Below are 16362 nucleotides of genomic sequence, written 5' to 3'. Positions count from 1 at the left end.
TGTTAAGGGCTGTTTTGCCCTTAACCTCCATGTCAGCACATGCACTTACGCAACTAGTCTCAAACTAACCTAGCTAATGGATATCAAAGTATATGCCTTTACACAGATATCTTTTTTTTTTTTACTCTTGCTTTGCAGTTATCTTCTAATTGCTCTTACTTTTTTTTTCCCTCCCCCTCACTCTTAGGGTTTTAAGAAGAATGTTTAGGAAGAAATTAGGTTACTAGTTTCTCAGACTTGATCCAGCATAGGTGAGATTACACGCTTTATCTTAACATACCCTGACTCAACGCTTGGCCCAGTGCAGAGTGACATCACTCTTCTGGAGTTTCCCTGGATGTTGCAGAAGTTGGCTACTGCCCCAGGAGTATGCAGATTAGATTTCAGCTGTTTTAAATAAAGTTCAAACTGCTACAATTCAACTTAAATGTTTTCCTTTGTTTATGGAGCAAGTCCTCTGTTAAAGTGATTGAAAGGAGAGTTACTCACGCATAAAGACTCAGTGAGGGAGGCTCTTTGATATCAGACTTCCTGCAAACTTTGCTGTTTTCTGTCTGCTTTCTTAGCTGCTTGCTCTATGTGTGGCTTGGAGGTCCAGACGGAAGGGGCGAGGGATGCATGATCAATCTCCTTAAAGAGGAGGAGCTCTGCATTGAAATTGTGTATGGTTAGTAACTTTGAGCAAGAAATTCCATTGCAGGAATTGACGTCTCCTGTGGTTTTACTTGTTAGGTATAAGCAAAGAAACAGTTAATGTGAAGTCACCTACACTTCTGCTGTTGCAATAGATGTCCCTGTAGAAACTGAGAGAGAAAGTAATAGAATACTTAGGTGGGTTTTTTTCCCCTCTTTGCTTTTTACTCATTAAGGCAAAAAGTATCTTGAAATTGTTAATCTTGACTTTGGGAGGGAGGGGGCTTATTAACACTGCCTTTATGTAATAGTTAGTGACATAAGCTGTCTACCTAAAAACCCAAGCGAAAACTCCTAGCTGTGTTTTTGTAATTACCTCATCGCACTTCTTATAAAGAGTCTGGTCCTGGGCAGTATTCCAGTAAATGAAAAGCCGTGGTTGTAGCATGCTATGTATCTGTGTACAGCCCAGGGGCTAATAACCCCGCTGGGCTAGAGGTACTCCGTGCCCTGTCCCCAAAAGAAATCAAACGGCTGCAGGGGGCACCTCGCTCTGAGCAGTAACCTGCTCCTGTGAAAACAGGCATCTTCTTCTCCTCCCACAGGACCACCCCACTGGGCTGCAGCCTTGTCCCCCCATCTGCCCACTGCAGAGCGGCTGTGGGGGCTGCGTGCCCTTTCCCCGGCAGGGTGAAGGGGAGCTGTGGCCCAGGCTTCCCACGCTGGGGAGGGTTTCCTGCTGTAAGGCCCGTGGCAGGGGCGGGCTGGGGGCCGAGAGCTGCGTGTGCTGTGACGGTGACGGCATGTGACTGCACCGCCGCAGTGCTCTGAGGGCGAGCGGCTGGGAAACACCGCCGCAGCCCTGTGCCGCCCGCCGCCCCTGACCGCTGGCCTGGAGGGCTTGGTGGCACCAGCCGCGGCCCCCTGCTTCCTGGCCAGCTCTGCCCTTGCTCTGCCTTTCCTCCAATCCTGCTGGGCCAGGCTGGACTAAGCAGAGCACAGTGGGGTGTTTTCCAGCCCTGAGCTGAGAAGGAGGGGAGCAGTGGGCTGTTGAGCACTCCTTGCTGACTCCTAGCATGCTGGTGGTCAGCATGGGCTCCCCTTCCCCGTGGCCGAGGGTTTCTTCATCCGTCGTCTGCCCCTGGGGTGCCGAGCTCTGAGCGTGGCTCAGGGCTCCAGGCTGCCGGACCTTGTGTATTTTTCTGGGGCGATCTTGGCAAAACAGTAGCCTGGGGGCTGACTTTTCTCTTCTCTTGCTCCAGAAGATACAGCCTGTTGACCTCTCAGCTGTCTGACCTTCAAGAAATTGATAGAAATCAAGAAAATCAGACTGGGACTGCTTGTCCTTGGGTAGTTCCTCTTTGCTGGGAAGGCCCTGTCTGAATCATCCTGCTCTCTTTACCCAACCTTGTTTCTTATTTACACCTCATCTCTTTTCATGTCATCTGATCTCAGGCTCTTGTCTGTCTTCCCTTCTCTCTGATAACTCACATCTTCCTTTCTTACCCAAATCCATCTCTGCTTCCTCTGCATTTGAATTGGGTGGTACTTTATTCTCTGCTCAGGGAGTGAAAAATCCCAGGAGTCCTGAAACCAGAGGAGAAATAACCTACCCTGTTTCAGTTTTAGTGTGTGGCAGCCCGGCAATGCTGCGGGGACCACCCTGCTGACTCTCTGCGCTATGTGCAACGGAGAGAAAGCTGAAACTTTTGGCCACTTAAGCAAGGCTGGCAAGCGTGTGTAAGTTCAGGCTTTTCAAAGGTTCAGCACGTGCCCAGGTATGTGTGTTTTTTCAAAGGAAGAGCAAAAAGTCCAGCAGTGCCACCAGCAGAGCCTCTGTGCTAAATTTCATGGCCCTGCTTCTGAAATGTAAAGAAGTTAAGCGTTTCTTAATAAAAGTTTTAAGAATTCTTTGAATATAATTAAAGCAGCATATGTTCCCCATGATGATTCTTAGAAATGACTGAGTCATTTTTTGTTCTGTTTTTCCTAAAAATCAGCTGGAGGCGCAGTATACGTAATCATACTCCAAAGAAAAGGCTTTGGGCAAACTTGGGAGTAACTGAAAGTGTGGCCTTAAAATAGGAAGTGTTGACTAGCCATAACCAACAAAGTGCGTTGATGGTAATATGACAAAAATAAAACATAGTACCAACTTGCTACAGCATTAACTAATGTTAGAAAATGCTAGAATGTGTTTTGTCCCTGCAGTTTTAATTCTGCTCTCTTTTTCCTGTGTGGTCGCTTGGGAAGAACAGAAAGTTATCATAAACACTACATCCAAGCGCGTGCACACGAAGGAGAAAAGCTGAGGTTTTGCGAATCACTCGACGTATAAGCGCTTGGCTGTGTACCTTCAGCACTGCTTTAGTCTGTCTGTTGCGATTTTTGTCAGATTGTTTTTCCTCTCTTATTTCTTTGATACCGAATTTACATTTTATTATGTACAGCCTTTCCTACTACTTGAGCAGAAGGGCATAAACCTGTCATTGTGAGCAATGCAACAGAGGTTTCTAATAACTAAGCTAAAGAAGTAATAGCTATTTCAAGTTACACGTTTTCTGCTCTCCCAAACGAGGCAGGCATTAGACCTTCGGGAAACTGAAAGTTGGTCCTGCTTCTGAATTGTATGTACGAAACCAGAAGTCTTGAAGTATTTCTTGCAAGACTTGTAGCTGGTCATTACATTCACTTCTGGTTTTGTCTAGATGGTATAGCATATGTTAATTTTCCCCACTCATTTTGAGTGTTTTTAGAGGTCTTTACCAACACTGTACCTTTTCTGCTATGTAGGATAACAGCTGTTTAGGTAGAGTCTATAAAGCGACACAGTGTAGGCTTTGTTCAGTGCATTTACAAAAAAAAAAAATCCCGTCTGCCAAATCATGAACAATAGGAAGATCATGGATACAGTATTTTCTGTATAGGGATTGTTTAATTTAGTTAAGAAAATCAAATGGGACAAAAATATATCTCTGGGAATCGCATTTTGAGGAAAATTACTGTGTTGCAAACAGCTAAGTACTAGCAATGAGAAGGCAAGGGAATCCCCTGTTTCTGTTCCCCTGTTCACCCACTAAACAAATCACTGGGTTACACGAGATGATAAGTTGCATAAGTACAGAGATGTTTACTTTTCTGTAATTCAGGGTAAATATTTGGCACATGCCTGTAAAATTATAAATCTGTTTACTAAATTATATTCCTCCTACAGAAATAAGTAATCAACAGTGTGTTAATTTTCTCTCCCATTCTTACATGTTGTGACTTCAAGTGGGGAAAATTCAGTAAGGGTAATGTCTCAATTTTCTCCAGGCTCTGCTTATTTAAAGTTGTTTTCAGTTCACCTTTCAGTAACAAGTAAGCTGAGATGGATTGGCCAGAAGCCCAGCTATGGAGCTCATAGAGGTTCGTATGTTCAGACTCAAATCTTGTGTGTGTTCAGCCTTAAAGGTCATCCCTGATTTCAGTGGCTGTGATGTCAATGGGGAAACCCTGCTGCACTTTTGTATGTCCTTGTGCGAAGGTCTAAAAAAGTCAAATAAAAGCAAAGCAGCTACTTAGAAAAGTTTAAGGCTTCACTGTAGAAACTAACCCCAGGTTCTTAGGGACTCCTAAGCAAGACTGCGTTATTTCATCAGCTCCTGCTTGTATGTGAGCTTGGGTCTCTTCTCGGTCGCTATTCCTTTTGCTTAGATTGTTTTGTTTTTCAACTACTTACTAAGGAGAGCTTTTGTTGAGGAACATGGGATGATCTTGTATTTGTTAAGTAATGGATGCCACTAACGCCAATGTTTAAGATGACTTCTTATCTGAAATAATTAGATAAAGGATGAACCAGAGTGCCCACCAAAAGTTCCTTATTTGTATTAAGTTTTGGTACTATCGTGTACTTTTTTCAAGGCTTTCCCTGACGCCATGCCAAATTCTTTTTCAACATTTAATAATTCTTTACAACATTTCTAAGAGGTTTTTTAAGATCCTTGCTTTAACAGATGAGGACTCCTAGGCACAGAGATAAACCATTTATGAAGGGTCAGGCAGAAATTTTGTGGCAGTACCAGAAACTGAAGCCAAATTCCCTGAATGTGTGAGACTGTGTTGTTTGACCCTTTTTCTTTAGAGCATGTTGTCCATGCTTGCAATGGGGATTCCCAGTACATATTAGTTACTGCATCTGGCTAAGAACTGTTGTAACTATTTCTAGAGACTGAAACCAACTGCTGATTTTTAAGCCACTACATATGTGATAGCCCGCTACTCTTTCTTATTGCTTTTTTATAAGCTTGCAAATTAAACGACTTTTCCTTTCAGACCTTGATTACCTTCTTAAGAAGAAAAAGAAATAATCACAAACTTGTTTCTTGCTTGTTTTTGGTTCTCCACAAAGTCTCGCTAAGAATTTTAGCACAACGTGCGGTACCATAGGACTGTCAGATCCAAGTCAACACCTTACCTAGTGCTGATGGGTAAGTTCTTATATTTTACCATTGCCATTGCGGGAGTGGGTGAGGTTGGTAAGGGGGAGGGAATCGCAGTAATTCCTGATAGCAGAATTGTAAAAAAAATAGTGACGTATTTTCTAAGGAGTTACTACTAGTCGCTACAGAAAATGAATGGATGCTAAGTGTGTGTCCTTTAAAAAAAATGTAAAAAAAAAAGAAAAAGAAAAAGGCAAAAATACTAGAGTTCTAACTGTCCAAATTGTAGGTGGCTTTTTACGTAGTCTTCATCGAGATTCTTGATGAGACACTCTGCTGGAGATGCCTTTTTCTGCTGCTGAACAGTTGCTGCAGCATCTAACCAGAGTTTCTATGCAAAAGATGAATGTAGCTCTTAAGCGATTGAGTAAATCTTTGCAGAAGTATCATGTCAACTGTTACGAAAAATTGGATATCCCATGATACCATTTCAACGTAGGAGGCTCCATGCTTAAGGTCGTGCATTAAAGCCACAGAGGCCTTAGGCATCACGAAATAATGTTGAACTACGTGAACTGGAGAGACTCTGTCGCTCGGAGAAATGTGAATCCCTAAGAGGTGTGTTCATTACTGCAAGACCGAGCAGCACAGGACCTCGGCATTGCCATGGGTTTGCCTCCAACTCACAGCCATGATATCAGACTTTTTTTATTATCGTGCATTTTAGGCCCAAAGTTATCCCCCCTTAGATTCCCTGTTAAAAATGACTCTTGGCTTCAGTAGAAGCCAAATCCTGTGACTTAGGAAAGGGGTGTAGCTACTGAGCCGAGTCGGTTGAATTATGAATGTTATGTATGTGAACCGGTATATTGTTACATCTTTCTGAATGAATGATGAGTTTACAGCAAGTTGCTGGTAGCCATCTCCCTTACAATACTTAAATGAATGTTATGTTTGCAGGGCTGCGTATTTTTATCACTCAGACAAAATTCCAGTCAACCCAAGTGGAAGCTTTGCCTGTAAGAGAGGTGCGTGATTGGGTTCTTGACTCTTAACTGTACTGTCTTGCTATGAATGTATTATTGCATGGCCCCAAATTTAATAAACTTATTCCTGTAATCAGAGCTTGTAATCAGTGTAGTGAGCAAGCACAATGAGCATGCCTCCAGGGCCCAAGAATGTGCTATTGCTTCATGAGTTGCTTAGAGCCCCTCAAATAAAGGTAGAAGAAACCCTCAGTTGAGGGAAGTTGACATACCCCTTCCTTCCAGCTTGAGGAGTGGGAATCTTCCTAGATTTCCTGAATAAAGCTGTTGATCAGTCTCCGCTGCTTGAGCATGTTATGAGCAAAGATGGAGACACTCTTGTAAAGGGAACCAGAGAGAATTCTGGCTCCCCTCCATCTTACTGAGCCAGAACAGGAATTTAGGAAGATACCAAACTTCTGTTCATAAAGCCCTGCTATGCACACTGCATTAGAAAGCTCTGGGTTGGAAGACAGCCAGTATCTTTTGCAAAAGTTGAACAAATTGTGGGTTAGAGGCTTATGAAGGGGAGGATATTGCAAAAGAAAGAGAACTGGACAGGATTGCTAGAGAATGAAGTGGCTATGGTTGCTACTAAGGGGAGGGAAAAAAACCCAACGCTTTAGCTACTTTGCTGTTTATTGTTTTCATAAACCGTAATCAGTTTGTTTTTTATTGCTTTAGGAGGTTCTCGCCACCACCTTCGTCGCCCGCACACTTGAGTCCTTCTTTCCTGGCTGGAGACTTCTGCTTCATCAGTTGTGGTGAATCAACTGTCTGTATAAAGCTAAGGAGCCAAACACTCTGTTAAAGGGAGCAAAAATAACATCACACTTATTTACCCTTGGTTTTTGTTATTTCAAATTAATTACAGGGATGTTTATGAGGCAGAGTTGTTGACCACACAAATATAGGTTGTTCATAATACATACGGTCTGGGAGAAACTGTAATTGCTATGCTAAATATAATTTAGTCTGTGGTTCCATTTAGCTATATATTTAATTTTATTCTTCTCTTCTCCTTCTAGGGGCACTAGTAAACATTCTTCCAAGCAGGGATAGTAATGACGAGACAGTAATTGTCTGAGTAAATTATCCAAGCGGCCTTCTTTATTTTTTTCATTTCTGGTGTCCTCTGGCACCAGAACAGAAGTATATGTTAGTCCTAGGCTATGTAAATTAAAACTTCTGTCTACATTACAGTTAAAAACATGTCAGGTCACGTGGTTTCCACTTGACCAGTTACAGCCATGTTGTTTTGCAAATAAGGTTTTAACTGTGTTGCAAGTGTGAAGTCCTGAACCCACCAAGTCTGTAGGAACTGGGTCACCTGCCACAGAGATTTTTGTGATGTAGGTCATGGGAATATTTGCAGAAGCAAAAGTGCTATAACTGCATCGCTGTACCAGTGTTTTTGTTGACATTGAAGCTTAAAGATGCATATTCAGGAAGCAGAAACAATGCCATGTGTAACTAAGATATGTAAAAGGAATATAAATTATAGTTTTAAAAAATCCAGCCACTAAATGACATGGATTTTTGAAGAAACATTGGAATTATTTCAGGTTTACTTCTTAATGGGCTTTTTGCACCCTGAGAGCTGCCCACTGTTGGAGAATTAGTAGCAGTAGCATAACCCCAAAAAGAAATCAGTGTAGCGCTGGATGAATCGCTGTGAAACAAAAGAATAGTTCCTGGGCTGTAGAGCTGATTGCGAAGTCTATGACAGAGTAAACACAATATATACTTGTGAAGTAGAGAGACTGTATAACCATATGTAGATAGTATGGCATGTCGTTGCCTAAACATGTTATAGATTAGATTGACCATGGGGTTGCCGTGCAGCCAAGGAGCTGTAGTCTTGGACCACGCTCTTGTGCCGTGGAAGCAGGATGAGAGATCCCCCCAAACTGCCCCAAAGCCCTAGCAGTCTAAAAATAGAGTAAGAGAACAGGTGAAGATGGTGAAACAGGGTAGCGCCAGCAATTTAAAGGACACCAACTGTCAGCAAGCTGATCGTTATCTGTAAAGAAAGCTGGAATTAAAGCTTTTCTTGCAGCAGGACCTGCCTCTGGGGACCTATAGTCTCACTTGGTTGGCCAGGTAAGTTTGAAAGACTTGCTGCAGTAAAAGTATCCAGAAGTGAATTAGGCCTCGGAACCAATTTCTGAATTGCAACAGTCTCTCTTCAGATTGTTTATAGGTGAGCTGGACCATAGTGAATGTTAATTAAGTGTAGTAGTTAGTTGTACTTTAGGCGAGTCTCTCTGCCGTTACTGTGTTTGAGTCTCCTGGAATCAGCCACCTACAGAGTTCACTTCTTACTGGGCTACACAGCATCCATGCCATTGGGAACAGATTTGGTAGCTCACTTATCGAACCATGAGTCTCTGGTCTCTCAAAAGCTTTGAAGTGGTATTAAATCTGAATTGGTTTACTCATACCTTTTTGCTTTTACAGGGTAAGAGAAGGTGGTAACAAAACCTGAAACAGCTGTGTTTAATTTTTAAAAAGTAACAAACTTCTTTAAGTAGACCTATAGGTTTGGCTTTTTTGCCTGATTTATTTTTTGAAGCAGATGATTATGTAAATTCACAGAAATACTTCTTGCAAATTCAAGTGGGAACTTTGGTCTCAGTTTATTTCCTGTTATGCAGCTCATTATTTATGCAGGTTTCCTTTTAATGGGAACTTCTGGAAAAGGCAGAGTCAGCTATCTTTGGCGACTTTTCTTGGAGATGAGAGCTCAAGATACCACAGAGACTACAGCTCTCAGCGCTATGCACGAAGATCTTTGCCCTCTTGCGCTGGAAGAAGTATGAAACCACACACGTATGACAAGCAGTTAGAAGCAGATGTAGTGAGATTTACTGGGAAGGCAGTCTTTTGCATGCCCTTTCAGGAAATCATTGTAATGACCACGAGGGGGCATTTTATGAAGACACCGCAAACCCAACTGCATTACTCATCATCACTGGGGGAGTGGCACCAAGACCCTTGAAGGACAAGCTCTTGTGACAGCCAGGAGTAAGGCCAGTAGAACAGTAGTCAGGCACTTTATTCCAACCCCCCCCCCCCCCCGTCCTCTTAGTTCCTACTCTTCTGATGTTGGGGCCTGTAATGCTTATCTTCTCATGGCTGAGGCTAGTGCAATGGAAAACTTTAGCCAGCAGTTACCTGTCTCAGCCTTTGTGAAACAGGTCATTCAACAGGTTGATTTTTCAGCACTGCTGACTTGGCTTGCACCCCGCGGTCTCGCTGGAGACTAATCAGAAGTGGAGCTAGGACATCGGTGGCTTTACTGTATACAATTAATCTTTTCTACATCTGCATGTTAAAGAACCTTTCCAATTTGCATTTATCTTTTTTTTTATATTCAACTTTATATATGACATTGCCCTTCTAGCCAGGTGTAGGCCTTGTTCTAATTAATCCTTCTTGCCACTGGCTCATTTCTGTCATTTCGTTCTTGGGTTAGGCCTTCTCCTTCCTCTAGTTCCTGCATTTACTTGCCAGAAGCAGCTTGTGGTGGCAACGCTCCCTTCGTGTCTGCATTGTTTCCATTCAACAGGCTATGTGTCTAGATCTGTTTCTTCCGCTGCACAGGGCAAAGAATCCGTTCAGTTCCTTTCTCTCTCTCAATGTATGTATTGCGCAACAGATGTCTTGAAGAATTATTTTTTTTCCTGGCTTATTGTTCCTTTTAATCAAAAATAAAAGTCAGAAGATGGATATGTATATTCTTTACTCACATAGAGGAAAGTACTTTTTCCAGGCATCTGAAAATGTCCTCATGGTGGATGACACACTTGCTATACCTAAGGCACAATATTTCAGACTGAAAACCCAGAGGATGTTGTTTGGATTTTATCTATTTTCAGCAATATTAAGGTTCACATGTGGAATTGCTGTGCAGATGCATAAATATTTATGAAATGCATTGTTATATGAGAGGTTAACCACTACACTGATTGCAAAAAGGACGTTGAACTTTCCCCAAATGTCCTAAAAGCAAAACTGACAAGTCATGCAGCAGCTGCTAAAGGAACAAGACTATGAAATAGCAAAACCCATCATTGTTCTGCGTGAGAAAGCAAAGGGTTTCAACCTTGTAATTAAGAAAGCTCAGACTAAAAATTGTAGCCTTACTAGAATGTTGGCCTCTTTAGTAAATCTAAATTATTTTATTGCAGCATACTAGTAAATTGGATGTATACGCACACAACACCGTGGAGACTAACTGTTCAAATGGGGTGAAGCAGCGGTGTTGATTGTAGCTTACTCGCAGCTATTGACATAAGACTTTGCATGGTGAGGTGGCCCTATGACACAGCCCCAGGCAGTTTGTAAAAAGGGCTAATGCAGGTCCAGATAAGATGAGTAGCTGGCCAGTTTACAAACTGTAGATATGCTTTGCATACGTAGGAGGATTTTATGCATAAACTGGTCCCAGAAGGTGTTATGTGTTTATGTTCAGCCTCAAGAGCGGTGTCACCTTCTGTGATTCCTGGGTGTAATCCTTTAACTGTACAGGTCAGAACTACGTGAGTCATTGGGCTAGACATTTAAAAATAAGGTGTCAGACTTCAAATTAAAAGGAGATATATCTGGTGGGGCTGTACTGAAACAATGTGCCCTTTTATCTCTTTATTATTGGCTGCAGATACGGTCTTCTGAGCCTCTTGAAGCTCAAGGTGATGTTAAGTAGCCTAAACTCCTTGCGAGCCCTGAGGAAAAACGGAGGTCTTGTAATAAAAACCTGGATGAGCGATTGTTATCCTCTGTAGGTGGATCCGGTGCATAATGGCTGGCTGGTACGTGCTGAGGTTTTGGGGAGCAGGAGAATTAGTATGAGCATACGGTGCCTATTTTTTTTCAGTATGTAGTTTTCGTGTTACAACTAAGGTACTCTAACAGCTTGCTGTTGCCAAAGGGGCAATTCCCATCCTTCCTTCTGCCTCCCCCCCCCCCCCCCCTTTTTTTTTTTTTGGTAGCTTCCTTTTGTACCAGCCATAGTGATCTGGCTAGGAGAGCTAATCTATTTGAAAAATCATTCCAGGCAGAAAAAAGTTGTTCTTTGCTGATTTAGCTTCTTATGCTCAGCCTGAGCTTATCTCTTCCCTAAGTCCTCTCACTGCAGCACTACTGCACCAGATGAATCTTGGTTGTGGCATAAGGAAGAAGTTTGCAGTTTGTCCATTTCAGATGTCACGAGATCAGCTTCACTGTAATATAAGGCTTTTATGTAGCACAGTGGAAAAAGAAAACACTCCTCAATTTTTTTTTTTCCTTTGCCTCCCAAACTGTGGGATGTGTTCGTAGCACTGGGATGAGGAATAGGAAACACTTGAGAGGGCTGGGGGAGAAGGTGCCTCAAAACTTCTGCTCGGAAAACTAACGCTGGGAAGGAAGGATTGTGAATTAGAAATTTTGGAGAGATTTATCCATTTCTGAAGCTAAAAATACAGTGTTATGCTCCAGTTCCACGAAGCTAGCACTCTGTCAGGAAGCTGGCACCTCTGCCCAAATTTGTCTTCCAGAAACTTGTTCTGGCCTTGGTGCCACCACATTCCTTGCTGTTGGCACAATCATTTCTGTGACTGTACGTGGAACTGGCTCGGTAAAAACTGAACCAGCAGAAAAACAATCTTTTTATTTCCCCCAGGTTACTTTTAAGCAAGCTCCCGCATCGCCAAAGGAGTGCTTGCAACAGTGTAAGAACGCACATGAGTGAGTTGGCTGGAGGTAAGGAGAGAAAGAGGGAAGAGACTGCCTTTTTCTGACACTACCGCAGTCTATAAAGTGTTCGTGGAACTATCATTTTATTGTGCTCGGCACTTTTGTGTAAGGAGCGGTTCATCCCCTGAAGAAGTTGCATCATGAGTGAATAAGGTAGAAGTGTGGGAGCACGGAAGTATCTTCTCTGATTTGTGTTGGGGAAATTGAGGCTCAGAGAATTAAACGACTTGCCTAAAAGTAGAAGGGCTGACTTGCCAAGAGCCAAATTCCAGTCTCCTGAATCATAGCCTTGTGCCTTATCCACAGGACCAACCTTTCTCTATTAGCATTTCCTTTCTCTCCACCCGGTTTTGAGAGGAGGCACAGTAGCATTGCTCTATGTCAAACAGACTCAAAGCACGATACAGGAACGCTTCCAGCAGAATGGCTTGAACAACCTTTGAGTTTATCATTAATCTGGAAGCTGTGACTTTTCTTGGAATGGCTTCTGCATTAGAATCTTCCTCAGGACCAATAACCACAAAAGCTTTAACCATCAAAAGGCCTGACAGTGTTTCAATAAGGGGCCTCTGAGATAAAAAAACATACTTCAAACAACAAAAGGCTTCTGAAGGCATAGAGGATTGCAAATTACTAATCAGGGGAGTCTGTGAGGCTTGTGATACAGCAGGCAACAAAACAGGACTTCTAGCTTTATTCCATAAAGAGAGAAGTGAATGATTTCATTTATTATTATTTTTATTCCTAGTATGATGTACCTTATTAGGAGAGCCATATTCTAAAAGTACCTTAGTGCCTCCTTGGCTGCTTAACCAGGCCAGTGAGAAGTGGCTTATCTTAGATCTAAGTCAGCTGGAAACAGGAAATAAAGACTTAACAGTTTGCCTATGCTGCTTTTGTATCACAGCAGGCTTCAGCAGACTTTATTGGGCAACGCCTGTGCTAAGCACCACTGAAGAGCCATCATCCTAGGCTTGACAACTATCTTGTCAAACACTCAGTCCTCTGCTGTGGGAAGTTTTGGTGGTGGTGTCTGTGTGGTGGTGGGTTATTTTTGGTTTTTTTGTGTTTTTTTTTTCTTTTTTTTCCCCCCACTGTACCCTTTCCTCCTCTTGCTTGCCCCGTGACGTTCTCTGCCAGAGCAGGAAGCTTAATTCCTTATAGCAACCTAGGTGTTAACTGTGCTCTAGTGCGGCAGCCAGGGAAAAGCAGGAGGGAGGACTTGTCTTTGGACTTGATAAGCGGAGAAAAATGGGATCTTAAAACACTGGCTTTAACTGGAAGACAGGAAGTGAAGTGCTGGATCAAACTGGTCTAAGAATTCTGGTATCTCGCCTCTGGCTATAGCCAAAGTCAGCTGACAAAAATAATAGTGATGCACCTGGCTTGTGTTATGCAATGCTACAGGAGGGGAATTCCGTCCTGCTTTTTGCAAAGATCTGCATATGCCCAAAGTTATGACATGTTCTTACACTTCATGTCAGTTGCTGACCAGGTTTCTGTAATTACCAGTGCTATACTGCAATTCTCTAGTACACATCACTCTCACGGCGTAATCCCTGTGCCAGAGATTCAGATCACGGCAGAACAAAATTGCGTACGGGGCAGTCACAGGAACAGAGGGATCTATCTATACGCTTGCATGATTTTGAGTAAGGCCTCTTTAATTTGTTTAGGTTTTTGCCTTTTACTTGGGAAGGCTTCTCGGTTTGTGTGGAACTTTCTCCTAGTTCAGGGACATGAATGTATTATAAAACAGCCATGCTGGGCTTAGCCTAAAAGATCATTTTGGCCCACTATTGCGGTCTTCCCTAGGCATCAGCTTATGGCTACTGTTGGAGAGAGAAAAACCGTGGAGAAAATGTCTCCACTCGCACTGTCCTTCCTCCAAGAACTTTGTTCAAGGACTTCCCGAGCCAGGTCTAGTCTCCACGTATTCAGATGATGGGAGCGTATAGATCTTATACAGTGAAACACTTCATATGGTCAGTTTTCCTCTAATTTTATCATAGGTTGTTTTCATTTTAGGAAAGGGGTAGGGATGGAGTTAAAGTTTTTGGGATGCTAAAAGAAGTGCAACCCACTCGTCTTTTTCTTAAAAATAATATCAAGAAGCAGTTTGTAGCACAGACACTGGTGTGTATGTGAGATACTGCCTCAATTTCTAACATGCAGTCTTAAGGATTATCTTTGAGTAGCCTGTTCCTGCAAGCCCTAAGAGTTAGAGTTCAAAAGAGCTGGGGAAAAACAAGGAATGTTTATTGATGTTTTAGTCATAACATGGTATTTGTATTGCCTGGAATATTGCCCTTAATTTCACATCAGTTTAGACTGTATACCCTACAATAACACTTTCCTTCTGAAGAAATGAGTAGACACTTCTCTTTTGAGCCACAGAGTTTCCCAAGTGCCTTGGTCTCTGTCTATCCAGTAGCGTCACGGGCTAGAGAAGTAGGTGGGAACCAGGGATATAAACTGTATTTAGGGAAGCACCTAAATTCATTCTTCCTGAAAGGCCACAGTTTACTATCTGAGATTTTGCAAAGCAGCCTGAAGATAAGAAAGGAAAAGTGTTTAGTCGCTTCATACGCCTGTACCGACAGCTTGCTTTACATCTAAAACCAAAACTCACATCTACACTCCAGCTCCTGGGTAATAACCTCCCAGGGCTTTTCCAGCTTCAGCTGGCTGAAAGGAGTAGTACCCCTTTGCCTTTTATAATCCTGTCCAGATCACTACTGTGTCCTGCAGGGATGCGGATGCCCTCAAATTGGGAGCATTTCTCCAGCTGTTCAACCTTGTGAATGAAGGCTGTCCAAAACTGTTGTGCCACAGCCAGGAGATCCATTAAAAAAAATGAAATAGCTTCTAATATTAGATGTTCATGAGCTAAATGTGTTTTGACGCAGGCACTTAGCGGAGAGAAATCCAGGTCGTGTGTTCTCCTGTTTGTTGCCTTGACGCATCTTGTACCAGAGAGCGGCACAAGCAACGAGACGCGGAGCTCTGAGCATGTTAACATGGAGTTAACGTGCCATCCCGTTGGCATCGTCTAACCCCATTGCTGAAAATGCAAGAGAAAAGCATCTAGCCTCACCTCAACCCCCAGCGACCACCTTGAAGAATGTTTTGTTTGAGGTCTCTTTGTCGGTGCACGCTTTGGGGTTGTGTGTGTATGTGTAGGTAAAGTCTAAGTTTGAGTCAGAGTATTAGAACCGCTTTCCTGCTTTATTTTACATCATCAATCATAGGGAAGCCAAGAAATCCCCAAAGACACAAAGATCTAGTCCTAGTTTCCCATAGTTTTAGGGCACTACTGGTTTGTACCTTCTTGGGGCTTTTTTGTTTTTGTTTTTGTGGGAAGGAAAATGAGAAATCATGTTCCTCTGGCAAGAAACTAATCCACAACTATAGAATTATTTCAGCATAATATCTAAATATAATAAGCATAGAATCATTAAGGTTGGAAAAGACCTCCAAGATCATCTAGTCCAACCGTCATCCCCAACACCTCCATGCCTACTAAACCATGTCCCGAAGTGCCACATCTACACGTTTTTTTAACTCCTCCAGGGACGGTGACTCCACCACTTCCCTGGGCAGCCTGTTCCAATGCTTGACCACTCTTTCAGTAAAGAAATTTTTCCTAATATCCAATCTAAACCTCTCCTGACGCAACTTGAGGCCATTTCCTCTCGTCCTAATGGGACTGTTCTTCCCTTTAACCTTCTAGAGCTAATGTCACAGGCATTTTGATGATCCTGTGTGCCACCTAGGATTCGTCTATTCTGATTTCAGTTATAAATTGGACAGGGGTGTAACAATCCTGCCATGTGACGCACCGTGCATCTTAAACAAGGAAAGTTTTGCTTGCGGGATGGAAAAAGATAATTTCTGTTTCTAGGAAATATGATGATAGTTGGGCAAAATTAAGGTTATAAAGAAAAGTCCTGTTAAGTTGAGATGGACTACAGAGCAGGAAGAACAAGCACTGGGCAGTTTCTCCTGCTTTAACTACCTGGGTTAGTGTATGGATTTGCAGATAATAGAACAGCATTTTTCTGCTGTGGTTCATTTCTATACATCCCAATAAGCTCCTTTGCTTTAAGAAAGGAGAGCGAGAAAAAGAAAAGTAAAAAACCTACCAGTTATGTACCTTGCTTGAGTGCTCTTTGAGGCTTTTGTTATTAATGTTTCCTTTTCAAGAATACCAATTCATTTAACTGCGTTTTCACGTGTGACAGTGTGTTGCATTCCCCGAGTAACCATTTAAGAAAAAACCCTTAAATCTTGTCGCTAACTAAATGCAGTCTTGTACCCCAGCTAGGTGCGGGCTTGGTGTTCCTTTGTGTCCTCCTCTTTACGGGTGTTTTTAACCCCCTGGATATGCTTGTTCCTTACCGACCCCTCCACCTGATCCAGATTTGGGCCTGGGGGGTTGTCCCCCCATCCCACAGCTAGATCAAATCCTCCTTCACTTGCTCTAGCTGTGTCAGGGCCGAGCTGTATTTCAGATTTGGAATGCTCTGAAGGTTAGGGTAGAC

The sequence above is a fragment of the Ciconia boyciana genome, chromosome 3 (assembly GCF_034638445.1).
Source record: "Ciconia boyciana chromosome 3, ASM3463844v1, whole genome shotgun sequence".
Lineage (NCBI taxonomy): Eukaryota > Metazoa > Chordata > Aves > Ciconiiformes > Ciconiidae > Ciconia > Ciconia boyciana.
This window is presented reverse-complemented; position numbering follows the sequence as displayed.